We start from the raw sequence: 24672 nt of genomic DNA on the forward strand, positions 1-24672 counted from the left end.
GTAGATCACACATGAAAATGAATAGGAGAAGCCCTCCCCCCCTAAGAAGGCCGTGGCATTGGTAACAATTAGGAAAATAAATCAGTGTTCTAACTAGTTTTATTAAAGACCCCCAAGGTGGTTCTTGCACCATGCTTCCATTAGAGCACTTTCTAACAGCATGCCAGGAAGCCCACGCAGCGGGGTTGCACTGAAACATATAGCGACTTTATTTTACAATCGGAGCCTATTGCTTGGGAGGGGAAATAAATGTTGTTGGAAGTCACGGGAGTAATAACATGACGGGAAAATGGATTTGCAAAACCACCAGCTCTAAGTGGAAGGCGCTCGCCTTTCTATCTTAAGAGCAGATCGCCCGTCATAAGCGACTGCGCCTTGAGCATAAAACTCTCTTGCGGCGCCTGCCTTTGTCTCCGTAAAAGAAAATGACATATATGGGTGTTTAAGTATATTTGGACTCCTGCTGGAAATTGTTACCGGGGAGAGAGAGAAAGACGGAGGCGCTTAGCAGAAAAAAAGCAAGCTAGAGGGCTTGGGTTGCTCAGCCTCCTCCCCCGCCACAGAGCTGGAAGGATCAGACAGGCTGACCCTTTCTTTTCATTTCCAGGGAGGTAATTTCCAGTTTAAGACACGTTATCATTACACTAAGGATATTACCGGGGCCCGCACCAGAACTCCCAGCTCAGCTCTGTGTGCGCAGAATCCCCTGGCTGGTCTCCACTTCAACAAACACAGCTTTGTAGCCAATGGGACCCTATTATGCAAATTAGTGCAAGCATATTTTATTCCTCATTCATTTCTCATCACTCAGCACTGAGCAGGGGGTCTCTCCTTTCAAATCAAATCATAGGAATTATGCTATGTCTGTGGAAATCACCGAGAACGGGAGAGGAAGTATGGAAAGGCCGCCTGAATCCCATTTCTTATTCTCTGATTTCTGCACTGGGAACAAAGCATAAGCTCAGGGTAACAATCGCTTCTGCTCAGGTGCCAAATACACAGCAGAGATGGCAAAAGGGTCACTGCGTATGTGGCTGCGCACTCTACTACCAATTGCAGACATTAAAGTTTGCAGCGAACATGGGTCCCTTCTCCATGACCAGGACGTTCTCTATAAGCGGGTGGGAATTTGTAAACTGCTCCAATGGAAGTCTGATTCTCTGCTTCTGGAGAAGCAGGGAACCGCAGGAGGTCAGCATGGGAGGTGCAAAATTTGCTCACATCCTGGCACTACGCAGACGGGGGTCCAATCCTGGTTCTATCGCTTAAAATTGAGTAAAGATAGTAAGGATAGTAAAGATTATCCTTGACCAGGTGCTTGATTTTTCTAGTGCTGGGCAGTCTACTCAGGTACACACCATGTTGTTATACTTCCACCTCACCTTTATGTAAATATCACCCACATTTTATCTAGGAGGACACTGAGGCTCAGAGTAGTTAAGTACATCATGCACAGATACACCCTGAGTCCCTGCAAAGGATGCAATTCAAACTCAAGTGTATGTGGCTGCAAAGCCCATGCTTTGGCTTCGCCTGGCTCCCAAACTGGGGGAGGCCATATTCCTCCTCTTCAGAGACTGTATGATTGGTCCCCAAGGACCACCCAGGCCCAACACTGTATCTGGCACGGGATACCATCTCCATTAAGATGGGATGTTATTCTCAGGCTCTCCTCACCACACAGGATCATAGGAACCCCACTTGAGTCTGCAGACCCCAAATGTATAGAATCACTCAGTGATTATTTATCTCTTCAAGTCATTAACTCATCTTCAAAGGATAAGATGGTTAAGTACAGTGTGTGAAATGAAGAACTTATCTGTGCTTTTATCCAATCCCTAAAGTAGTATTTTTTCCTCTCTGTAATATTTTTGAATTTTAATCATTAAGATGAATAACATATACCACCACATACAGGAAGCAATGTAGTTAGCAGTATCGTCACAGACTGTGAATAAGCACTCTATGCATGTGTGGAAAGAGAGAGATTTTGTCTCCAGTTTTTCTTTCCCATGAGCTAAAATACCTGAGGGAAGATTAGGGCAAAAATGGCAATGGTCAAAAGATGCTCAACCGAATGAATCGTCATGTGTAATATCAAAGCCTAGATGTAGATTTCCCTTTGTCTCAGAGCAGTAAATATCCAAAAAGCATTCTTTTTTCACCTGCCTCTTCATTCTGCAATAAATTTCCACAGGGCAGGCCTGGCTTGGATTTTGGGGATACATGGCCGCCATGAATCTCTGATGTGTAGACTCTACTCAAGCAATGGTGAGACACCTACTTAAGCAGATGAGTGACAGTATGATGCAATCGATGCTAGCAGGACCACATACAGGACCACAGAGGAATCAGTGGCCATATCTCAGGAAGCAAATCTGCACCATGTCACTCTACTTTTCCAGTACTCGCTCTCTCCAGCCTTTCCCAGGGAAACAATGATGCTCACAGTTTCCAACATCTAGTCCACTGATGGCCAAACCTTACGCCAACCAATGATTTTCCAACCTGTGTAATCTGGCCCAAGAGCATTGGCTGGGTGAGCCAGATTTGCTTGAGACCTTGAATAAAATAAACTATGAAGCATTTGCCAGTTAACGGGGGAAGGTGATGAGGTGCCTGGGGAAATGGAGTGGGCACAAAGTGACACCCTACAGCCAACATTTTACAATAGTGAGATTAAAGTTATGAGCAAGCCAATCAGAAACCAGACAGAAACAAACATGACCTTTCCCCCTGGGCCATGTGAACAGCAAGGAGCATGGCCTGCTCAAGGATGCCCTTCAGCTGCTGTCGCCATAGGTCCTGCCCCACTAATCCTGTTCCTGAATTTCTATGTCATTTGCAATGTCCTGTGTGTCGAAGGACCATAAGCCTCCTTCCTGTTGGCTTCCAGTTATCATCAAACAGATAAACTACTAAATGAATGGCAATCATCATAAGGAAGAAGTTACGTGGTTCTTTTGGTCAAGGGGGAAGTGCTGTAGCTGTGGGGACCATTTGTTCAAATGAAGAAAATGTCCTTTCCATCTAGGAATGTCCAAGGAATCCTGAGGCAACTGGGAGATAGTGACAACTGAAGTCCAGACACTTGCATTCTTCTTTTTTTTTTTTTTTTTTTTTTTTTAATATATTTTGTTGATTTTTTCCAGAGAGGAAGAGAGAGGGAAAGAGAGTTAGAAACATCGATGAGAGAGAAACATCAACCAGCTGCCTCTTGCACACCCCCTACTGGGGATGTGCCTGCAACCAAGGTACATGCCTTTTACCAGAATCGAACCTGGGACCTTTCTAGTCTGCAGGCCGATGTTCTATCCACTGAGCCAAAGCGATTTCGGCGACACTTGCATTCTTGCAAGGGGTCTGCCACTGAACTGTTGTGTAACTTCACAAAAAAGACAAAGTCTTTCTCTGGGACTAAATTTCTGCTTCTGTAAGAGAGGAGGCTGGCAATAGTGGAGTAAGGGTCTTCTGTTTCTGCAGGGGCCTGAGAGTCTGTGCTGACACAGAGTGACTGTCCCTGGATTGAAGGTATTCTGATGAAGAAGATTTGGGTCACAGCTGGCAGGGCTGCTCCGTGTGCAACACCAAAGAGGCCCCACCAACATTGTATAACACCAATGGCGTCCCAAACATCCAGGGAGTGCAGGGCCCTGCTAATGTGTCAGGTCTGGAACCTCAGCTCAAGGAATCAGGACTTTCTCTGCTGGACAGTGGCCATCCATTAAGGACTCTAGCAGAGGATGCAGGCCCAGCTGTCAGAGGTCTGCGGGAGAAACTGACATGAGAAATGGTGGCTCTGACCAAATGGCTGAGAGCACGGGCTTGGGCGTCAGATGGACTTAGAGGTTTAGAGCTCAAGATTTATTGCTCACTAGGGTCATGACTCAACTCCTGAGTCCAGGCTGCCATGTGAAAAGGTGACCACCACCAGGACCGATCTTAAAGAAGGAGTGCTAAGATGAAAGGAGATGATGCAAGGAGAGAACTTTGTATAGTCCTTGACATGACCTTGCATACAGTAGGTGATCAAGAGGGTAACTCAGGAGTTTTGCTCTTTCAACAAGAATACAAAGTACGTACTATATGCCTTGAGTACACTAATATAACATTCTATCTATCTATCTATCTACCTACCTGACCCTAATATGCAAATAGACCAAACAGCAGAACAACCACACAACCGGTAGCTATGATATGCCCTGACCACCAGGGGGCAGGTACGGAATATGGCGGGCATCAGTCATGGGGGGATGGTGGAGTGGGGGCGCCAGAACAAGGTGGGGCGCCAGTTGCTGTCTCAGGGCCAGCCTCTAGTGATTACTGAAAATTCTTTGCTCTCGTGCACCCCAGCCTCACTTGCACCTGCTGTTGGCGCCGGCCCCAGTCGCTCCTCACAGACTTGCTGCCCCATCCCAGTGGTGGGTTAGTAAATTCCTGCCTCAGTGTCATAATCTCTGGTTTAGGGAGGAGGCCGCAGTTCAGGAGACTGTGGGGCCATTGACAACTGATAACTCACTACCCTTCTCTGAGTTTGTTTTTATCTTATGGGAAAAAGGGTGAAAAGTGCCCAGCCTCCGGGGCTCTCAAGTTAATATGAGGGTCTGATGAGGTCATGAATTGGGAAGCCCTCTGTAAAAGCATCCTGCAGGCTGCACCGGCGAGGAGAGGAATGATGTCATGCCGACAGCAGCGGCAACTTACATTTCTCTGGGTACATTTTAAGAGTCTACCTTTTAGCCTTTAGTGGTGCAGGTTGTAGATAAATGTAAAGGGCCTGTTATTGCAACAGCAAGGAGATGCGATTTCATTCCTTCTCTCTGATAGGGACTTGGATCTGCCAGGTGCTGCAAATGAGCTCCTATCGTGTACGTGGGCTTACTCTTGGTGGTCCAGGGATGCAAAAGGGTTCTGTAGTGTTGATCTGTGAAGATGCTGCCCTCAGGGTGGTTCCTGGAAACCAGGGGTGGGGGTTTGCTGGGGAGAAGGGGTCATGGCTGATTCCAAAGTAAGGCTGTGAGAACATATCAGGGCCCAGAATCAATAAGGAGGCAGAAGTCCCTCTGCAGAGGCCACTGGGGTCGCCACTGTCCTTGACATGGGATGAGAATGGAGCAGCCCTGGGGAGGGCGGGCCAAGCTGCCAGGTGTAGTCACACGAGATGGCATGGGCTTTCCTGACCCAGAACGTGCCAGGAGGCCATCTCTGCAAACCTCTCATTCTCCGTCCAGCCTGCGCATGATACAGCCCAGGCCACAAGGGCGGGTACTGAGGTCCTACTATGCCACAGGTGCTATGCTAGGAGATCTACAGACATTCTTCATAACTTCTGTCCTTCAGCATCCACGAGAGCCTTGAATTACTGCCTCCCTTGTCCAGATAGGAAAGCAAGGGCACTTCATCCTCAGAGCCTTCAGTTTAGCTCACATGTTTAGTTAGCGCCAGAAATGAGGTTGCAGCCACACACCGCCCAATCCTAAGCTCCTGCCTTGCCACCTTTCACACTGCACTTCTCTGCCATTCTCCTGGGAAAGCTTTAATTTTTTTTTTCTTTCCAGGAATGCACAGCACTCAGCTGCATTTTGTTCCACCTAGCAACCATTTAAAAAACCTTCCTGGAGACCAGGGTGTCTGCAGCCGTTCAAGGCTACGCATTCCCCAAAACATGCTCTTAGCCTCCAGGAACTCACAGGCTCCTGGAATGTTTAGAAAGCAGGTATTTCACCCAAGAGTCTCGCATCCCGCACTTCAAACACCACCAGTCCTTTCATGCTTCCTGAGAGGAACTGCCCCTGCCTTCCCCAGGGGTCCGCCCTTCTGCTCAAAGCTCCCCAACAGCCCTTGAACCAATGGATCGCCTTCTTCAAGCCTCTCCCTCTGAGTGTTTCCCACACCTGAACAGCATCTTGCTCTGCACCCTGCACTGCCTCAGCCTCCAGAGGTGCTAATGGCTAATGAAGTGTGGGCAGTGCGGGGACCTGCAGGAGGGCGGCCAGACAATAAATATCCTCTAACCAAAGGCACCGGCCAGACAGGACGCAGCTCTGGGAGAGCTCATGAGCTAATCATTGTGGGGAAGATTAGGTATGTCGCTCACGGAAGGAGGAGTGAGGTGGTGGGAGAGGCAGGTCCCACAAATCAATATTTTCTCCAAGGGCACCGAGGTGAGGCCCTGGATTATTCTCTGACCGGAAGAGCAGCTGTTACCCACCACTGCTCACCCTGCCGGCCCCTGCCAGGCCCGCACTGCAAAGGGGATCCAGTCCTGTTCTCAATAGCAAGTGGAAAGGAGCTCACACTAGCCTGTTTCTGCTTGTTCGTTACTAAACTACATCAACAAAATAATATCAAGCTTTGGAATGGGTTCATGGAGCCCCAGTGTGACAAAGGCCAGCGGGATGTTTCCCCAAGCATGCATGTTGTCTCCCCAGGACATTGTTCGGTGAACTGTGGCTCTTTGGCCCCTTGAGTGTGGCTCTTCCACAAAATACCATGTGTGGGCGCGCATGTACAGTGCGATTGAAATTTTGTGGCCCATGTACAGAAGTCGGTTTTTGGCTCTCCAAAGAAATTTCAATCGTCGTACTGTTGATAGTTGGCTCTGCTGACTGATGAGTTTGCCGACCACTGCCCTAGGACATGCATGGATAGCTGGGGATGGGCACTGCTCTTGCACTCAGGGATCTTACATCCATCAGCCAAGTACCTCTCCCCAAGAAGATGTTACTGGCGAACAAATCTGCCAGCCGTGGTACCACCAGTCAGGTGGCAAGCAGTCTCCAGCATCACTCCGTAAGGGAAGCCCCTTTGGACCACAGCTGCCCCAGTCAAACAAGAATCAGACCGAGAAGGAACGAGAAATCCATTCCTGTAAGTCATGACCTTTGCCGTCAGACCTCACTGGCCTCCTGGCCAGAAGTTCAGACAGAATGCCCACTCGTGCATCTCAAGGATGACTGCCCACGAGGCCATAGAAACCCGGCATAGTCTCCCAGTCTGGGATCTCTTCCTGCTTCTGAACCCAACCATGACCCTGGCAACCCTGAGCTTGAGCCTTCACATCTGCAAGGTCAAAGTCTTCACCATCTGTCTCTTCCAAGTCTAGACATTTTAAAGATCTAAACTCCAGCCAACACAAACTAGAAGATACAGAATGGTCACAGAAAGATGACAGTGTGGGGAATGGAGTGAATGATATTGTGATAGCTCTGTATGGCGCCAGGTGGGTGCTTCAAGCATGGGGGGGGGGGGGACCTCTCTGTCAAGTTCATGATTTTCTAACCCCTTTGCTGCACATCAGAAACTAATACTGAATAATATTGAATGTAACCTAATTGAAAAATTTTAAAACATTTAAATTTTAAAAAATCTAGCAACATAATCCCACCAAGAACTCACGAGGTGGGAGTGGGGTGGAGATTCAAAATTTGAAAGCTAGCTGATTTGACAAATGTGCCCACACAGAGTCGCCAATAACTCCAAGTCAAGTCAGCTCATTAAAATCAAGGATAAATATAAACAGTAACAGAGAGGTCAAGATATCCTCAGGGCCGAAACCGGTTTGGCTCAGTGGTAGAGCGTCAGTCTGTGGACTGAAAGGTCCCGGGTTCCGGTCAAAAGCATGTACATTGGTTGTGGGCATATCCCCGGTAGGGGGTGTGCAAGAGGCAGCTGGTCGATGTTTCTCTCTCATCGACGTTTCTAGCTCTCCATCTCTCTCCCTTCCTCTCTGTAAAAAAATCAATAAAATATATTAAAAAAAAAAAAGATATCCTCAGGGATGGCCTGGGCAATTCAGGAAGAAATGAGATAGGACCCGGTCTGCAAGAAGCGGGGTGTGTGTGTGTGTGTGTGTGTGTGTGTTGTGGGCGGCATTTTGAAAGCCATGAATGAGAATAGCACTGTAGCCTCGCCTCTCCTTTGAAGTCATGCTCTCCACACCCCAAACCAATGCCTTTTTCCTGCCCTTCCCCCCCTTCCCCCAAATCTGGTCCTCACTGTGACTGTTACTCTGAGATGCCCAGCTGGACTGCCTAGAGCAGGGGTGGGGAACCTTTTTTCTGCCAGGGGCCATTTGGATATTTATAACATCATTCATGGGCCATACAAACTTATCAACTTAAAAATTAGCCCGCTTCATTTAGTCAAACATTTAATTAACTCACCCCTAATTGGCAGGGCCATACCAAATGTTTGATTTTGAGGGCCTTACGTGGCCCGAATGTTCCCACCCCTGTCTTACAGCATGAAAAGTATCAGGAGTGCTCCCTGGGGCTGCCGCCTGGGGGAGAGAACCACAGTAGCTGAGAAGGTTGCTCAGTGAGCACAGAACCAGGAAACCTGTCACCAGAAAGATCTGTTGGATACGTTGCCTCCTGTGCCATCTTTCCAGGTCTATGCCGTGCCTATAACTTTTCTTTGTAGGAATTTGAGATGATGAAAACTCAGGGCTGCTCAAGACTGAGGACAGGGGTGTGGCAGAAAAATGTAGGCCAATGGTAGACCACACACACAAATAACTAGTTTTTAATTATAACATTTACTCTTTGGCCAATGCAAATGAAGAGAGCTTGTGTTCCTATATATGCTGCCAAATGCAAAGATGCAGAGTTAGCCGACCATGCAGACATAGCCAAGTGTCCATCATTTGGGTGTCCCTCAATGACCATAAATGGGTTCTGCTTGAGGCATTCATTTTCCATCTGGATGCATTCAGCCCTTAGGACTTTTAGAAGCAGCAGACTGAGGCGTAGGTTGGGTGTGGGGATAAGCAAAATGAAAACAACTACCTCTGTCCCACCTGTAAGGCTTGGTGGGTGGGGGCGGGGGTCAGGGAGTGAAGGGACAGAATTGTGCATTGCATATCTATTATGTTCGACCTTGAACTAAAGCAAGAATGATACTTCTTCTTACAGTTGTGTGAAGTCAGCCAATGAAACCAAAATTAGACAACTTCAGTCCCCCAACTTCTGACATCAGATAAAATGGCATAACCCAAACATGACCCCAGCCACCGACATACACCCAGATACATGCGCCAGGCGCTCTCTGAATCCCCAGCAAAACAGCTCCGGGAAAGTGGCTCCTGGCAGAACAGAGGTGGTGCCTGTGCAAAGAAGGGGATTAATGTCTGCTGATTTCCCCTGATGTGTACAGCGTGTACCAAATCACAGGCCTCTCTGCAAAATTAAGGGGATTAGTTATCTCCCCATTCAGCCCGAGTGGCATTATACTTCCAGACATTCCTCGCCGCGCTGAGGAATATCAAGTTTTCACAAAATCATTCATCAAGAGGTGAGACCTCGCCATGATGAGCGCTTCAGTGAGAAGCCGGGGACTAAATGGAGAGGGAGCGCGCCATCGCAGCGGCGGCAATTAGACATCTTCCAGGCAGCCACACTTTTCCTCAGACCAATCCAGTGAAAGCAAACGAGACGTATTTCTTTCCTTCCTCCCCCAACCCCACCCTGCTGTGAAAGGAGCTGCCTTAAATAACTGATGAGCTGCCAGTAAACTTGTTTTTTTTAGGGGGAAAAAGTTGTTCCATTAAGTAAAGCTTAATTAAACAGAGCGCAGGGTGATAGTTCTCCCGCCTCATCAGGGATGCACCCCGCTTACATCGCCTAATTGTGGGGCTTGGTCTGGCAAGTCCTTCCTCTCTGAAATCACATCCGGTTGTCCCGATGGACAAGTGTAGGGGTCACCAAAGAAACAGACACATCTCGTTAGAGTAAGGTGACCAGACGTCCCGCTTTTGGCCAAAAGCGGGACGTCCGGTCCCCTTACGTTAGAACCACAAGCCACTGCTCACCACAATTCATGTCCAATGACGTCATCACCTCCCCTGCTTCCCCCATCTCTTCCCTGGATAACCCTGACGGGCACCCAGGAATTCTTCCAAGACAGGGTGCTTGCAATTTTATTATTTTTTTTAATATATATTTTATTGATTTTTTATAGAGAGGAGGAGAGAGGGATAGAGAGCTAGAAATATCGATGAGAGGGAAACATCGACCAGCTGCCTCCTGCACACCCCCTACCGGGGATGTGCCCGCAACCAATGTACATGCCCTTGACTGGAATTGAACCTGGGACCTTTCGGTCCGCAGACCAACGCTCTACCACTGAGCCAAACCGGTTTTGGCAGGGTGCTTGCAACTTTAAAAATGACTCAGAACACAACCCCTTGAAATAGTTCCAGAAAGATCCCCCGGGAGGATGGGGCCACAGGCAGTGGTCCAAGTCCGGAGGCGGGTGAACTCTGAGGAGAAGAAGGGTCACTGGGGATGCCCACATCTCAATCTGTGTGAGATCACCCACTGCTCCTCTCTCGGTCAGAAATGACTTGGAATACGGGGAGTTTGAGATGAGCAAACGGAGGGCTGAAAGGAAGAGGCAGGACAGGCGGAGATGATTCTGTAAAAACTTAGGGTGAAAGGGAAAATTCTGAAATAGAATGAACCGTGGCCTTGGGGTTTCTGACCATTAGGAAGAGAGGGGAGACCTTCCAGGGGTCAACTGAGTGGCCTGTGCCGTGGGCATCACACACAGAAACCCTGATGCTCAGGCCGAGGCGGCGCCCACTGTCACAGCCACGCAGTTCCGTTTTGCATTGAAAGCATCCATTCCATTTCCTTCGCCTCGTGCTACTTCCCAGCTGCAAGGCATCAGGCCAATGACTCCATTTTTCTCAGGCTCCCTTTGCTCATTGGAGAAACAGATGAACTGCTCCCCTGCACAGGGCCAAAGGCTGGGGATCCAGTGATGTAAAGACATCAACCGGCACGTGTCTGACTCACAGTAGGCTTGTTCCCCTTCCCGCTCTTTTCTTCTCTCCTGAATCCCTGAATAACGTGGTCTTCGAAACAGAACAATTCAGGCCCTGCCTGAAGCTTGGAAGCCTGAGCTCAGATCCTCATTTGTCGGCAGAGCCTCTCCTTGCAGAAGGTGCCCGATGCCAGCTCTCCTGTTCCCACACGACACTGCATGGCTACCTGGGCCAGAAGCAACCTCAGCGAGGAACCCTGTGAGGCCAGCGGGTGGCTGGAGAGGGTGAGAGCTGTTTCCCCCAAGAAGCCCATAAATACACCTTAATGCCAGCATGCACATTTTTTTGTGTGGTAATCCTCCTGCAGAGAGGGGCACCCTTCCCATGCAGCCAGCAGAGCCCTGGCAGCATGGGGAGGCGAGCCTGCTGCCACCTTCGTAAGCTGGCTCTGCAGGAGTGTGGCACCTGTTGTCAAAACCTGGCTGCAGCCTGGCCGGTGTGGCTCAATGGTTGAGCGTCAACCCATGAACTAAGAGGTCATGGTTCAATTTCTGGTCAGGGCACCTGCCCTGGTTGCGGGCTCAATCCCCAGTGTGGGGCATGCAGGAAGCAGCCAATCAGTGATGCTCTCTCATTATTGATGTTTCTATCTTTCTCCCTTCCTCTCTGAAACCAATAAAAACAAAACACAATAACTTGGCTGCTACCTGGATTGCATTAATTGTGGCCAACCTCTGTCCCCAGAGCCCCACATTTGGATGCATCTGAATATTTGAAAGTGTACAGACCTCTGCACCATCACCACGACCACCACACCCCCTGAGTCCTGTTCAGGGAGCCCCCCTTGTAGGACAGGCCGGGGTCCAGGCATCACAAAGCCCTTATAGAGCAGACACGGAGCATTGGGTGGTTGTAATAATCTTTAAGCATTCACATTTTTTTAAGGTGTTCTTTTATCTCCTCTAAATCTGACAAAACTGTCCCGAGTTGAGAAAGAGGACGTCTGCCCATTGGGAAAGATTTCCATTTCACTCATTCCCAGTTGCTTCTTCCTCCTGGAAGGTATGATTTTGTTTGCACTCCCTGACTGCAGCCAGACAGTGGGGACTGCCTGGCTCTGGGCTCTGGGGGAGGCGGCCAGCAGCGCTTTTGTTTTGATCTCAGTGGTTCGGTGAACGCCTGGAGATTCCTCCACAGGCCGTTCCCAGGGAGCTGTGATTCCGCTGTCTGTGGGGGAAGAGACAGCCTCCCCGGGAACATAACCCAATGCTGCCGCATGGACAGATCCTGAGTCAGGTTTCCATCCTGTCCAACAGGAAGGGAATGTGACCCATTGTGTACACGAGTGAGCCGACATCAAAAGCGCTCTTAGTCACCGCAGGGGAGATAAGGATGCGAGTGGCTTTCACCTAGACCTGTGCTGTCCAGTAGAAATAAGCATGGACTTCGGAGGAGAAAACAAGCCAACGTTGACTCATTTAATGGCGGAACACCTCATTCTGAGCCGTGGACATCCGGCTGGCACTGTGTGAACAGGATGCATGCAAGAATCCAGGGAGAGGAGGAGCTCCACATGGGGATGGAAACACCCCGAATGCCTGAAAGGAGAATGCAGCCTGGGAAAACAGACTTGGGCTCCTATCTCTAGGTCCCTGTCCCCCTGCAGCACCCACCTCTGCAGCTGCACACTCACCCTTACCGTTCCTCACCAGGTACTTAAATCAGATAAGAGAAAGGGCGAGGGCACCCAGCACAGAGAAATCATCCACATCCTAGTTGTCATGTATTATTATAATACTAGAGGCCTGATCCAGGAATGGAGACTCGTGCAAGAATGGGCCTTCATTCCCCTGGCTGCCTGCACCACCTTCGCTCTGGCCTGAGCAGCCTTTCTGCCTTCCCAAGCTGCCCAGAGGCCTGGAGCAACTGGGGTGGTGAGGGATTGCCTGTGTCGTTGCCATGGCAATGATGCAAGCATCCTGCCCCATCCCCTGAGCTCAGCACCTGCGTATGCAAATTAACCCACCATCTTTGTTGCAAGGAGCCTGGCCCCTGCAGCCCCAGCTGCCCTCTCGGCCCTGCCCACTGGTTGTTCAGGAAGGTCATTCTGCCATCCAGTCTAATTAGCATATTAGCTCTTTATTATGTAGGACGGCTGGCTCTGGTTTTCTCTAGGCACCAGGCGGCTGGTATGGAAACATCTGAGCACCGGGGCCGCAGAGCCAGAGATAAAGTCCCAGTCTACTCAGTTACAGCTCTGTTGCTTCTGGAGCAAGCCACGAATAGAATATCTCACTCTTCATTTCCTCATCTGTAAAATTGGTATAGGTTTCCTCCCTCAGGGTGGTAGTCTGCCCCAACCCTTTTGTCTATTCCATTAAGCCCGATTCTCTGGACATACAATAAAACTTACTATAATTTTACTGTGCAGAGTTGGTAGAGAACTTAAAGAAAAAACAGCTTTGAGATATCCACCTATCATGAACTCCAGCCTTCTAAAGTGTGTGTGTGTGTATGTATGTGTGTGCGTGTGTCTGCAAAGTTGCCTATCCATCACCACTATCTCGTTCCAGATCATTTTGCTTACCCGCCAAAAGCAAACCAGTAACCGTTAGCAGCTATTATACCATATTTTTCGGATCATAAGACGCACCAGTTTTTAGAGAAGGGAAATGAAGAAAAAAAGATTCTGAAACAAATAGTGTCCTAAAATATTTTATGTGCATTAAAACCCAACATCACAGTCATAAACACATGTAATCAACCCTGTAAAGTAAACAGCAGCATTTAGAACCATTTAGAACCTTTATTAACAAATACAGTCAGCAAAAGACAAAATGTACTGTAAAACACAATAACGAGAGACTTCAGTAATAAATTAGAATAAAGTTGAAGATTTATGGTAAAGGTTCTGCTGAGATCTACAGTACGCCTACCCAGTAGTCAAGCATGGCAACAGAGGGCGGAGAGGAATGATTGGGGGAATAGAAGCGGCATTCTTCCGGGCACGGAGTACGGGCCAGCAAGGGGTACAGGCGATGATTACGGTTTGGATTACGCAGTTACCGTACACCGCACCTGGGCTGACATGGAGATATGGCTGCAGCGAGGGCATGGAGGCTGACTACCATACATGGGAACTCCTCTACCACTCGGGGTTTACAGAGCGGGGCAGACACTCTGGGCACGGAGGAATGGACAGTGGCTGCAGCAAGCACACAGAGCCGGGCAAGCACACAGAGACCACACAGAGCCGGGCAAGTAAAAAAACTTTTTTTTTAAAGTATATGTGTAGGCTATATTTGGACCATAAGACGCAGGGACTTTCCCCCCCACACTTCTGGGGGGAAAAAAGTGCGTCTTATGGTCCAAAAAATACGGTATTTAGAATGTCGTTTATAACCGACTTCCTGCTATTCAAGGGCTAAGAAGTCTCTAACGCCCTCCCTGAATCACTCCTGGATTTAGGGTCAGTCCCAAGTGCCACGCATTCGGTGCATACCCCTCAGTGGCCCTCCGATGGACCGCTGAAATCTTCCTGGCTTCCCCAAATAGCTGGTTATGTTCCCAGAAGGAAAAGGCCATGTTTCTGAAATGTTCTTTCCCTGGCACCTCGGCCCGGGACTGAGCACGCCAGCAGGTGCCCGGTAAACGCTTCCCAAAGGCCGGCATGCTTGTCATCTCACGGCCCCTTGGAATGCCGATGCCTCTGCCAGCTGTCCTGTTCTATGGCCATCCTCCCCAGAGCACGTGCCGTTAATGTTTCATCTTAATGAGACTTCCCGTCGAGTTTAGCCACGGAAATCATTACAGAAGCACAGCCATAACGGCCCGTGCCTTGCCATTGTCAAAAAACTTCTCCCTGCAACCGTTGACATAAACTATCTCAATGGGCACAAACACCATTTGTCAAGAATAAAGTGGAGTGAGTGCCATTTCAGAAATGCATCGTAATGGGCTTGATCCACATGGATTATAGCAACCTGCCTCCGGTGGATACCTGCTCAAGCATTTAAGTGTGCAGGGCTATTGTTCTCAGCGTTTGCCCGAGGGAGACCACTTTGGGGACCAGACTGAACGTCCGCCCCAAGTTTCCAGGGGATGACAGATGCGCGTTCTCTCCTGGCGGGGGGGTGGTCGGGCAGCTGCAGAGGCCGAAGGGCCCTGTTAGTGCACAGACACACAGGCAGGAAAGCCATCATGCAGCTGTTGGCATCCTGAGAGAGGAGTGCTCTGGAAACCGATGCCACTCAGACCTAAATGATGGCCCAGAAGGAGCTGTGAGAGAGAGAGAGAGAGAGAGAGAGAAGGAGGAAGGGGGGGATGTCTGAAGATTCTGCTCAGCAGCAGCCAGTTTGGCTCAGTGGATCGAGTGCCGGCCTGTGGGGACTAAAGGGCACCGCATTTGATTCTGGTCCAGGATACCTGGTTGCAGGCTTGCTCCTGGCCCTGGTCGGGGTACATGTGGAGCAACTCATTGGTGCGTGTCTCTCTCACATGGATGTTGCTCTCTCTGTGTCTCTCCCCCTCCCTTCCACTCACTCGGAAATCAATGGGAAAAATCCCCAAGTTATAATTTAAAAGGATTCTGCTCAAGATGGCAGCATGGGGGTGCCCACGCTCCAGCCCTCCGCCCCATGCGGTTCTCTAAGGCAGGCAGAGCCCCGCCTTCAGATCCCTGAGCAGCCATAACGGAAACATTCGGCAGTTAGGTATGGCTTAGTCATTCATTCCAGACATATTTTCTGAGCTATGACAAGTGTAGAACGGCATTGCTCTTTTTTCCCCTTTTTCTTTATTAAATCTTTATCATTGAAAGTATTACAGATGTCCCCCTTGTTTCCCCATTGAACCTTCTAGCCACCCCCCACCCCACTACTACCCAAGGCCTCCATCACCCTATTGTCAGTGTCCATGGTTATGCATATATACCTACAAGTTCTTTGGTTGATCTTTTCCCACCCACCCCAGTCCTCCCTCTGAGATTCCACAATCCGTTCCATGCTTCTATGTCTCTGGATCTATGTTGTTCAACAGTTTATTTTGTTTGTTAGATTCCACATGTGAGTGAGGTCATGGGATACTTGACTTTCTCAGACTGGCTTATTTTGCTTCACATAATACTCTCCAGTATGCAACGCTGAGGGTAGAGGGGCTATGTCTCTGTATCTTGGGGGCCTTAGACTCATGGGGGAAAGGGAGAGAGAAAATAAAAAGGAAAACCAGGAAAGGGAGTAGTATGATAGTCATACATTGTGATGAGCGGTGTAAAGGATTAGACAAATGATAAAATGTCATATATCTAGGGGGAGGGGAGGTGTGGCTTTAAAGGGTGTGATGTCAGGAATGGCCCTAAAGGATGAGAAGGAGCAGAGCAGGAGGAGCCTGAGACTGAGGGAGCAGGAAGTGCCAAGCCCCTGCAGCTCAAAGGGGCTGGGCCGCTCAAGGGACAGAAACAGCCGACTGGGTGCGGAAGAGATGGGTGGGCAGTGGCCACTGAGGGAGGGTCCTGGTGACACAGTTCGAATCTGGGTTTTATTCTGGGTAAAAGGAGACAGTGAATAATTTTCAGGAAGGGCAATGGGCAATTGCCAATAAACCCCCATTTTCATCTCCATCCCTTATTCCATCCACGCTGCTGCAGACTAAATCAGACCCATCTCAGAGAAGAAGAGATCTGAGTTCTGTGTCCAGAGGTCCTTTTCCGTTGTTCCCCTCAGCCTCTCGGTGCCCCGTTAAGCCTCCAGGGAGTAGTTCACTGAGTGCCCACAAGGAAGAAACAAACGACTCGGGTGTATTCATGTGGACCAAGAAGGCTTGATGCAAAACATTCAGCAGGGCGTGCGGCAGGCTGGGTTCTCTGGGAAGCCAACTGTGAGGTGGGGGGTCACTGGGGACATTATTAGGGGGTGACCTGAGAACAACCCACATGGAGGGCAAGGAAGGGAGGCAGAGGGGATAAGGAAGGGGAGATGTGGTGCAGGCCCAGCACCAGTTCAGACCACCCTGCATGGTGCTCAGGGCTGAGGATGGCCCTTCAACAGGATCTCAAGTAGAGCTGAGAGGGCCAGGCCTTGGCTGATGGGTCATCAGATGTGGGCCGCCCCTGGAAGGGGTGTGACCTTGGCTGAGGTGGAACCCTGCAAGGGAGGCAAACCTGAAAGGCAGAGAGCTAAAAGTCCCCTACCCAGAGCCCTTCCTATGGCCGGAGTGCCAGTCCCCCAGTGGCTGGGAACGGGGTCGTGCAGAGCAGTGTGCAGCGTAGAAGCAATTCTGCCTTCACTGGGGTCTACTGCTTCTAGCGGGTCTTGCTTCTCATAAAAGTTAAGCCTAGTTACCATCTCTCGCCAGGCATCACTCTAATCGTTTTCATGACAAGAACTCTTTAGATCTATTCTTCTAGCAATTTTCAAATATGCAATGCAGTGTTACTAATTACAGTCACCATGGTGTACATGGCACACCTGGAGGTAATTTCATAGCTGGAAGTTTGTACCATTTGACCACCTATTTTGCCCACCTCCATACCCCTGTCTCTGGCAACACCAGTCTGTCCTCTGTATCTGTAAGTTTGTATTCCTTGCAGTTTTGTGTGTGTGTGTGTGTGTGTGTGTGTGTAAATGATGGCATATGGTATTTGTCATTCTCTGTCTGACTTATTTCACTTAACTTAATGCCCTGGAGGTCTGTCCATGACAAGATTTACCGAGTCCCTTCTCTTTAATGGCTGAGTAACACCCCATTCTTTATAAGATTATCATATTGTCTTGATCCACTCATCCACCCATGGACACACAGGCTGCCTCCATGATTTGGATATTGTAAATAATACCCAGATATGATAATGTACAGATGTCTTTTCCAGTGAGTGTTTTTGTTGTCTTCACATGGATGCCCAGAAGCGGATTGCTGGGTCCTGTGGTAGTTCTATTTTTACGTTTCTGAGAAACATCCAGACTGTTTTCCACGGTGGCTGCACCGATTTGCATTCCCACCAGCAGTGCACAGGGGGTTCCCTCTTCCCCGCATCCCCACACGGGAATGCTTTCCTTTCTTTTAGAGTCAGAAGGAAAGTGAACCTACTAGGGCTGAAAATTGTATTCCCCCTTCCATCAAAGCAAGCATAAAATGCAGTCTTTTAATATTTTTATGGAAAAATGAGCTTAGGAAAGAAAGGTCTCTGAGGAGCCAGGACACATAGGAGGCAGAAGTGGCACACTGCCTCTCGCCAAACCCAGGAGGCCCACCTGGAGGAGAGGGCCCTTCTCAGCACAGCCAAACAGGGACAGAGAAGGAAACCTCGCACAAGGGAAGCCAGAGAGAAGCAGCACGGTGTTTTGGGACCAGCAGCCATTGGGTCTGGACTGAGAGTGAAGGGCAGGATGGTATGGGGGCTTTAGGGATGAGAGGAAGTCGGGGCTGGGTCAAGGTCAGACCACAGAAGCCAGGCAGAAGCCCCTGCAATGTATCCTGTGATGGACCGCATGCGGCCGAAGCTTGGGACATTAGACAGGAAAATCATGCCATTCAGATGGCAGAGAAATCATGCCCTGTCTGGTGGAGAGGCCTAGGGAGGAGATCATGGAGCTGGTCATGGGCCCACGACCCCAAATGCCAGCCACCCTGCCCTGACCATTCCAGCATGAGCCCAGGCTGCTCACTGCCACAGTGGGGTCCAGCTCAAACCCTTGTCAAGAGTGACACTGAACAAGCAGCCAAGGCTTCTTCTCTCTTAGCCCAAAGCATGGTGTACACGGGTTAGGGGCTCTGAGGGGCCGTCTCCTGGGCCCATTCTTCCAGTGGAGATTCTGAGGAGAAACCGGGACTGCTGAGATGTACACACCCGTATCTCTTACGGACAGACACCCGGACCGCAGGGCACTTGCTGGGCATCCCATTAGAGAGGCACCTTCTCCCCAGCCCTTGCTAATATGCAGACGATTTCAAAAACCAAAAACTGTTTCCGTAGGGGGAAAAAGTATAAGAACTGTTGCTATGGCAACCTAACGGATTCTGAGAGGATGCTTAGGTTCCCAAATTCAGAGCCCCTTAGAAAGATGACCTTATTGGCCCCTCTCTACAATTTCCCTAAAGCTCCCAAACGAGGCTTCTGGCTGCAGCCTTCTCAGCTTTCAGCAGACACCATCAATTTTCGTGTCCTGCTACCTGCTCTATCAGACTGCCTGGAGCTCCGAGGCCCCCACGGGGCGCAGGGCAATCTGGGTTAGGAGCCCCCGGAGGGAATGGTGATTCTGAGGCTTCGGAATCCTGGAGGGCCAGGGAGAGCTGCCAGGCGATGGCCTGGTTTTGTCCTGAAATACTCCGGGAGCAGCTGGGCCTTCGGGATGCAGCCAACTTCGGGAAACAGGCAGGTGTGGTAGGGGGTCCGGGGACCTCCCTCAGGGGCATAGGAGTGCTGTGAAAACGGGGAGTCCGATGGCCTTATTCACTCACAGGTGCACCGTGGCATGAGCACAGAGGGAGCGGTTCCGGAGGGTGTTTAATGAGTGAAGGAGTGAGTGATGGATGAATGGCCAGGAAGTCGTTCCTGGGAGATTTCACCCCATTATGCTCGGGTTCGACTGTTTCATTCAGTCGAGATCTGGAGCACCCTGCCTGCAGAGAGCATGCACTGGCTTGGCATAGAGCACGAGAGCGGGCCTCCCCCCCTCCCCAGGCTCTCGGGAGTATTGGCTGCGGGAATGAATGAGTGAAAACCATCCTTGTGGGCTCGGAGGCAATGGCTGGAAAATCCTATCCACACGGTCCTCTTGGGTTACTTCCTGCCCGTCAGCGTTCAAAGCCCCTCTCCCTGACCACAAACAGCCCCTCACCCGGTAATGCGCGGAGGAAGTGTGTCCATATGGTGAGCCTCACTCCGACGCTTTGATCTTTAGAGGAGGGAACCCTACACCAGCCTTTGAGCTGCCCACGGACGCTGACAACACAACAGAGGAGTCACACAATCTCCATGGCAGGTCGGTCGGAAATGAAGTGATTACATTTCAATGGGAAGGTCTGTTCCTACCTAACCCCCTATCCCGAGCCACTGGGCCTCAAGGGCAAGTGCTGGGAGCCTGCTGGCTTCACACAGAACACCAGCATCTTACTGGTGAGTGCCTAGAGACAGAGAGACAAACGAAGACCCTTTTCCAGAGATGAGCGTGAGGTGGATATGTACCGCCCTTGCCATCCCTGTCCTGGGTGGGGATTGCCTGCTCTGGCATCTCGGGGAACTGTCACAGACAGGAGCATGCTCTGTGTCAAGTCTGGGTAACGGACAGCCATGCCATGCCTTGATTAGGGACTGAAGTCATACACATCGTGGCGCGGAACATGCAACAATAACTCTGGAAAGGTGGAACATCATTTTGTATTGCTTTTGCAACTTTTCTATGCGCTTAAAATGTTTTAAAGCATCCCATCTGCATTTTTTAAAATTTATATTTCTTATTGAAAGTGTTACAGATGTCCCCTTCTTTTACCCAACGGCCACCCTTCTACCCCATACCTGGAAGGCAGGATAAAAAAAGAACTAGAAAAGCTGGTGCTTAGGAACTGAGGAGACCTTGGCTCTACCCACTGTTGATCACGTGGCCCTTGGCAAGTTGATTACCTCTGAGAACCTGAGGGTCTCCATCGATGAAAGAAGATGCTGGCTGCCCTTATGACGCAGAGTCCTGGGGACATCACTAAGGCCAGGCGTGTGAAACAGGGAGCGGAGCGCCTGGCACACGGCACGCTCATGAAGCACCAGCCCTCACTGTGACTGTCAGGCAGGATTTCTGCATTTTGTCCATCATCAGGTAAATACTGTGGGATCAGAGAACCACACTCTGCTTCTCTGAAGGTTTTCCTTAAGGTGCTGATCTGGGCAAAGGCATTCATTCTATCCCCACCGCCTGGCATGCAAGAGCTTCCTGTCATTCTTCCTGAGCTAACGGCAGCAGCCACAGTCACATCGGACCCACTGCAGGCCTACAAGGTAGGCAGCCCGTGAGCTGTGTGTGATTCTGGTGACAACAGCGACAGACAGATCCTCGACCTCTTTCTCCACACTGGCCCACATCCCAAAATAGGAAACGTGTGTGCGCAGACAGACCCAGCGGGCACCGGGCTAGGAGGCAGTCTGCCAACACTCCCGACTGTCGGGGGAAATGCAGGTGAGCCAGGCTCTGGCGGCTCTCGGGGATTGACTTTCATGCAGGCAAAAGGTAACTGGTAACTTGTGGCCAGCAGCCCCTGCGGATCCTCACTCAGGAGGGTCTCCACGTGTGTATGCTTTTTATGAGCATGAGGACAGCCACTTCTCCCTTCCCATCTTTCAAATCTGTACCCCATGACCTGTGGAAAGCCCAGCAAGACAGCAGGCCTGAGGGCCCCCTGGCCTGTAGCTACTCAGGTAGCTACCCTGCTCCAAAGAGGAGTCTAAGCAAGAAAAGTGCCAGGAACGGAAGCTCCAGGGAAGATTGCCCTGGAATCAGCCAGAGAGCCAACTGTCCGGTAAGCCTCAAGCACTTTAGCACCATGCGTTCAAAGTCTTGCCTGGCTGGGACGGCTCAGTGGTTGAGCATCATCCCAGGCACCAAGAGGTCACAGGTTCCATTTCCAGTCAAGGCACATGCCCGGGTTGCGGGCTCAATCCCCAGTGTGGGGCGTGCAGGAGACAGCCGATCCATGATTCTCTCTCATCATTGATGTTCCTATCTCTCTCTCCTTCTCCCTTCCTCTTTTCTCTAAAATATCTATTTTAAAAGAAAGTATTTTCTTTCTCTCTCTCCCTTCCCCCCATCTTTCTCTCTCTCCCTTCTTACTTAGATGTTGAGCGGTTTATACAAATCGAATTTACTGTAAATTTTCCCAGGAAAGACAAAACACTTCTTCAGCCCTGACAACAAGTGTGGCCCCACACAGGCACCTGCTCCCACAACACCAGCATCGGAAACTGATTGGGGACCAAGGATGGGAGTCTTGAGCCCAAGTGTTTGGTTGGTTTTGTTTGGTTTCTCCAAAACCTCACAGCATGATCACAAACAAGTCCTCTCCTCCTTCCAGACAAACCAAATCCCTCTCTGTAAAACAAGAACCTTATCCCGAAAGACCAAAAGGCCCTCCCATCCGCACCAGGCTGTGGTTTCCTGCTTTGTTTTCCATTGTTTTTGCTTTTCTTTCAAGGTCCTGCAATGCCTTAGGATGGTTTACCTTCCTCTCTTTGAAAATGAAAGCTACACAGAGCCCTTCAAAATAGGCGGTTCTTCATTTCTAAGTGGAGAATAAATGAAGCAGATTTCCTAGAAGAGAAATTACACTCAAGCACTTTCCACTTAACTTCTGACTCGCTTTCATTGCACCGCCTTCTAATTGTCCCTATTATCTAGAGAAATGGGAAATGTCAGCCTCGTGTCCTGAGGAGGAACTCAAAGGGCTGAGGAGCTGAGAGGCCCGTCTAACCATCTGACCGGGCAGGAAGGAGATGCTCCCCCTTCGCGGGCACAGCCACAGGAGGGACAACTCTCCTCTGTGGGGCCTTGGAGCAAAGGAGGGCAGAATATGCTAATGCACGAGGAGGCAGGCACACAGCCTCCCAGTCCCATGGGCGCATGTGCAGGGCCTACAGCTCTGCTGCCCACGAAGCATGTTCATTCATTCGTTTATTCCCAGCACACACACTGACTAGAGCACGGGAGGAAGACCTGGAGTGGGGGACAACCTCCAAACTGAACTCTGTCCCCACACAGACCCACAGTATAATGTGACTGTAAAACACCCGGGACATCATCCAAGACTTCTGGGTCCTAGTGCCAGGGATAATCATGTGCGTGATAACAGCTTGTGTGGGCTGGAGCGAGAGCCTCAGGCCTCTCATAGAGATGTCTTTTGTCAAGAATGTAGCAAATTCATATACCTTTCAGCATAACGATGATTGCTTGTCTCATTTTTTATTCTTATAAGTATATCTCCAGTAGGATATGATCTCACTCATCTAGGGGAAATGGTGAACAACATAGACTGATGAACAAGAACAGACCCGGAGATAAGGAGCCATGGGTCAGACTGTTGGACCTCAGAGGGAGGGTGGGGATAAAAGGGAGAGATCAACCAAAGGACTTATGTGCACACATATGAGCCTAACCAGTGGTCAAGGACAATAGGGGGGTGGGGGCATTAGTGGAGGAGGGTGGGGTATTGGAATGGGGGTGTTGAGGACAAATATGTGATACCTTAATCAATAAAGAAATAAAAAAAAAAAAAAGAATGTAGCAAATTTGTTCGGGGAGAAGGCAAAAGAGGGGATGAGGGAATGGCACAAGACAGAGGCTAATGTCAGACTTCCCAAGAATAAAGATGTCCACAGTTAAAAAAAAAAAAAAAAATGTGGCCAGAGGCAAGTTACCCATCTTTTCTAAAACTTAGTTTCCTCATTTATGAAACCATGGCTATTAAGAGTACCTGTCACAGGAGGCTTTTGCAAGGATTGAGGGAGGTGGTGCCCTTAAAGACTGTAGTGCCTGGCATACAGTAAGCACTTAATACCTACTAGCTGCCATGGCCATGACTTTTCCTCGGTGGTAACGAGTCCCCACTCCTCACTTTGTGTGCAAAGTACAAAGTCTCTATCCAGATGTTTAATAAATATTCACTGAGAGCCTATAAGGGGTGCAATACGGGGCTTGCAACTGGGAGAAATGGTGCTTCCGAAATAAGTCCCGCCCCCAACAGCCACCTGGTCCAGCTGGGAAGAAGAACAAGTAAATAGAAAAGCCCACGCCCACGTGGACATCGCCGTAAACGGTGTCATCTCTGACGAATGGGCGCGTTGTCTATGAGACACCCAGAGCTCAGTCTTAGGGATCAGGGAGAACTCCTTCCAGACAGTGAAGTCCAGGCTAAGATATAAAGTGAGTACAATATAAAAGGAGAGAGGGTGTTGGTTTGGAGGGATGAAGGTTGTGCCATGTGGTAGGTCCAAGGGCAGATGTGTATGGTGAGGGCTGGGTGTGCAGAGTGCCTGAGGGACCAGCCTAGACAGCAAAGCGGGCCCCTTCCTCGCAGGGTCCTAGAAGCTTGGTCAGGTGTCCAGACTCTATCCATGGAAAGGGATTAAGTGGGAAAATGACATACTGTCTGGGCTTAGGGACACAGTCTGTTGCATAAGGAAGTCACGCTAGGGCTGACAAGGAAGCAGTAACCTTGGAGGTAAACCATCTGTTGGGTGGCCACGGCAGTATCTAGGAGAAAGAGGATTCGGTGTGTCTTTGAATGGTGGTAGTGAGCACAGAAAGAAGTCAATACTTCAGAGTCATCAGAGGATAGAATTACGTCCGTGTGGAATGGAGTGAAAGACATTAGGGCGAACGGGTGGAGAGTCACGCTGGTGTAATGAATGCTTAACTTTCTCTCTGGATACTTGGCCATTCCGAAACAATAGCACATCACCACCAAGCAGCAGGAGGAGGGAAATGGGTTCGGAGGACCCTAAAATATAAGGACTGGTAGAGAGCCTAACCCAACACCCCGTTGTGGCCACAGAAAGTGCTCATTCACCTAAGGGCGCACAGTGGGGAATGGCAGGGCTGGGCCTGGTGGTTGATGGTCTAGCATTCTGTCTTTGGAGGCCTAATAGGTTGATACTGCTAGCTCTTCCTTTTCAGACGTAAGCCACCTGCTTCATTTATAAAAATTCTTTCACCCAGTCGGCGTGGCTCAGTAGCTGAGCATTGATCTATAAACCCAAGGTCAAGGATGGTTTCCCAGTCAAGGCATATGCCCGGGTTTTGGGCCCCAACCCCATTGGAGGTTGTGCAGGAGGCAGCCAATGGATGTTTCTCTCTCATCATTGATGTTTGTATCTGTCCCTTTCCCTTCCTCTCTTAAATCAATAAAAATACATTTTATAAAGAGAA

General features: G+C 49.7%; 1 protein-coding gene across 2 annotated transcripts in view; it reads right to left on the bottom strand.

Moving 5' to 3' along the window:
• The window catches only part of CDH11 (cadherin 11), a 121482-nt gene that overhangs the window by 47609 nt on the left and 49201 nt on the right, over positions 1–24672 (bottom strand). The window lies entirely within an intron of this gene.

This window comes from Pipistrellus hanaki, assembly GCF_964339955.1.
Source record: "Pipistrellus hanaki genome assembly, chromosome: 15".
In the NCBI taxonomy this organism is placed as follows: Eukaryota; Metazoa; Chordata; class Mammalia; order Chiroptera; family Vespertilionidae; genus Pipistrellus; species Pipistrellus hanaki.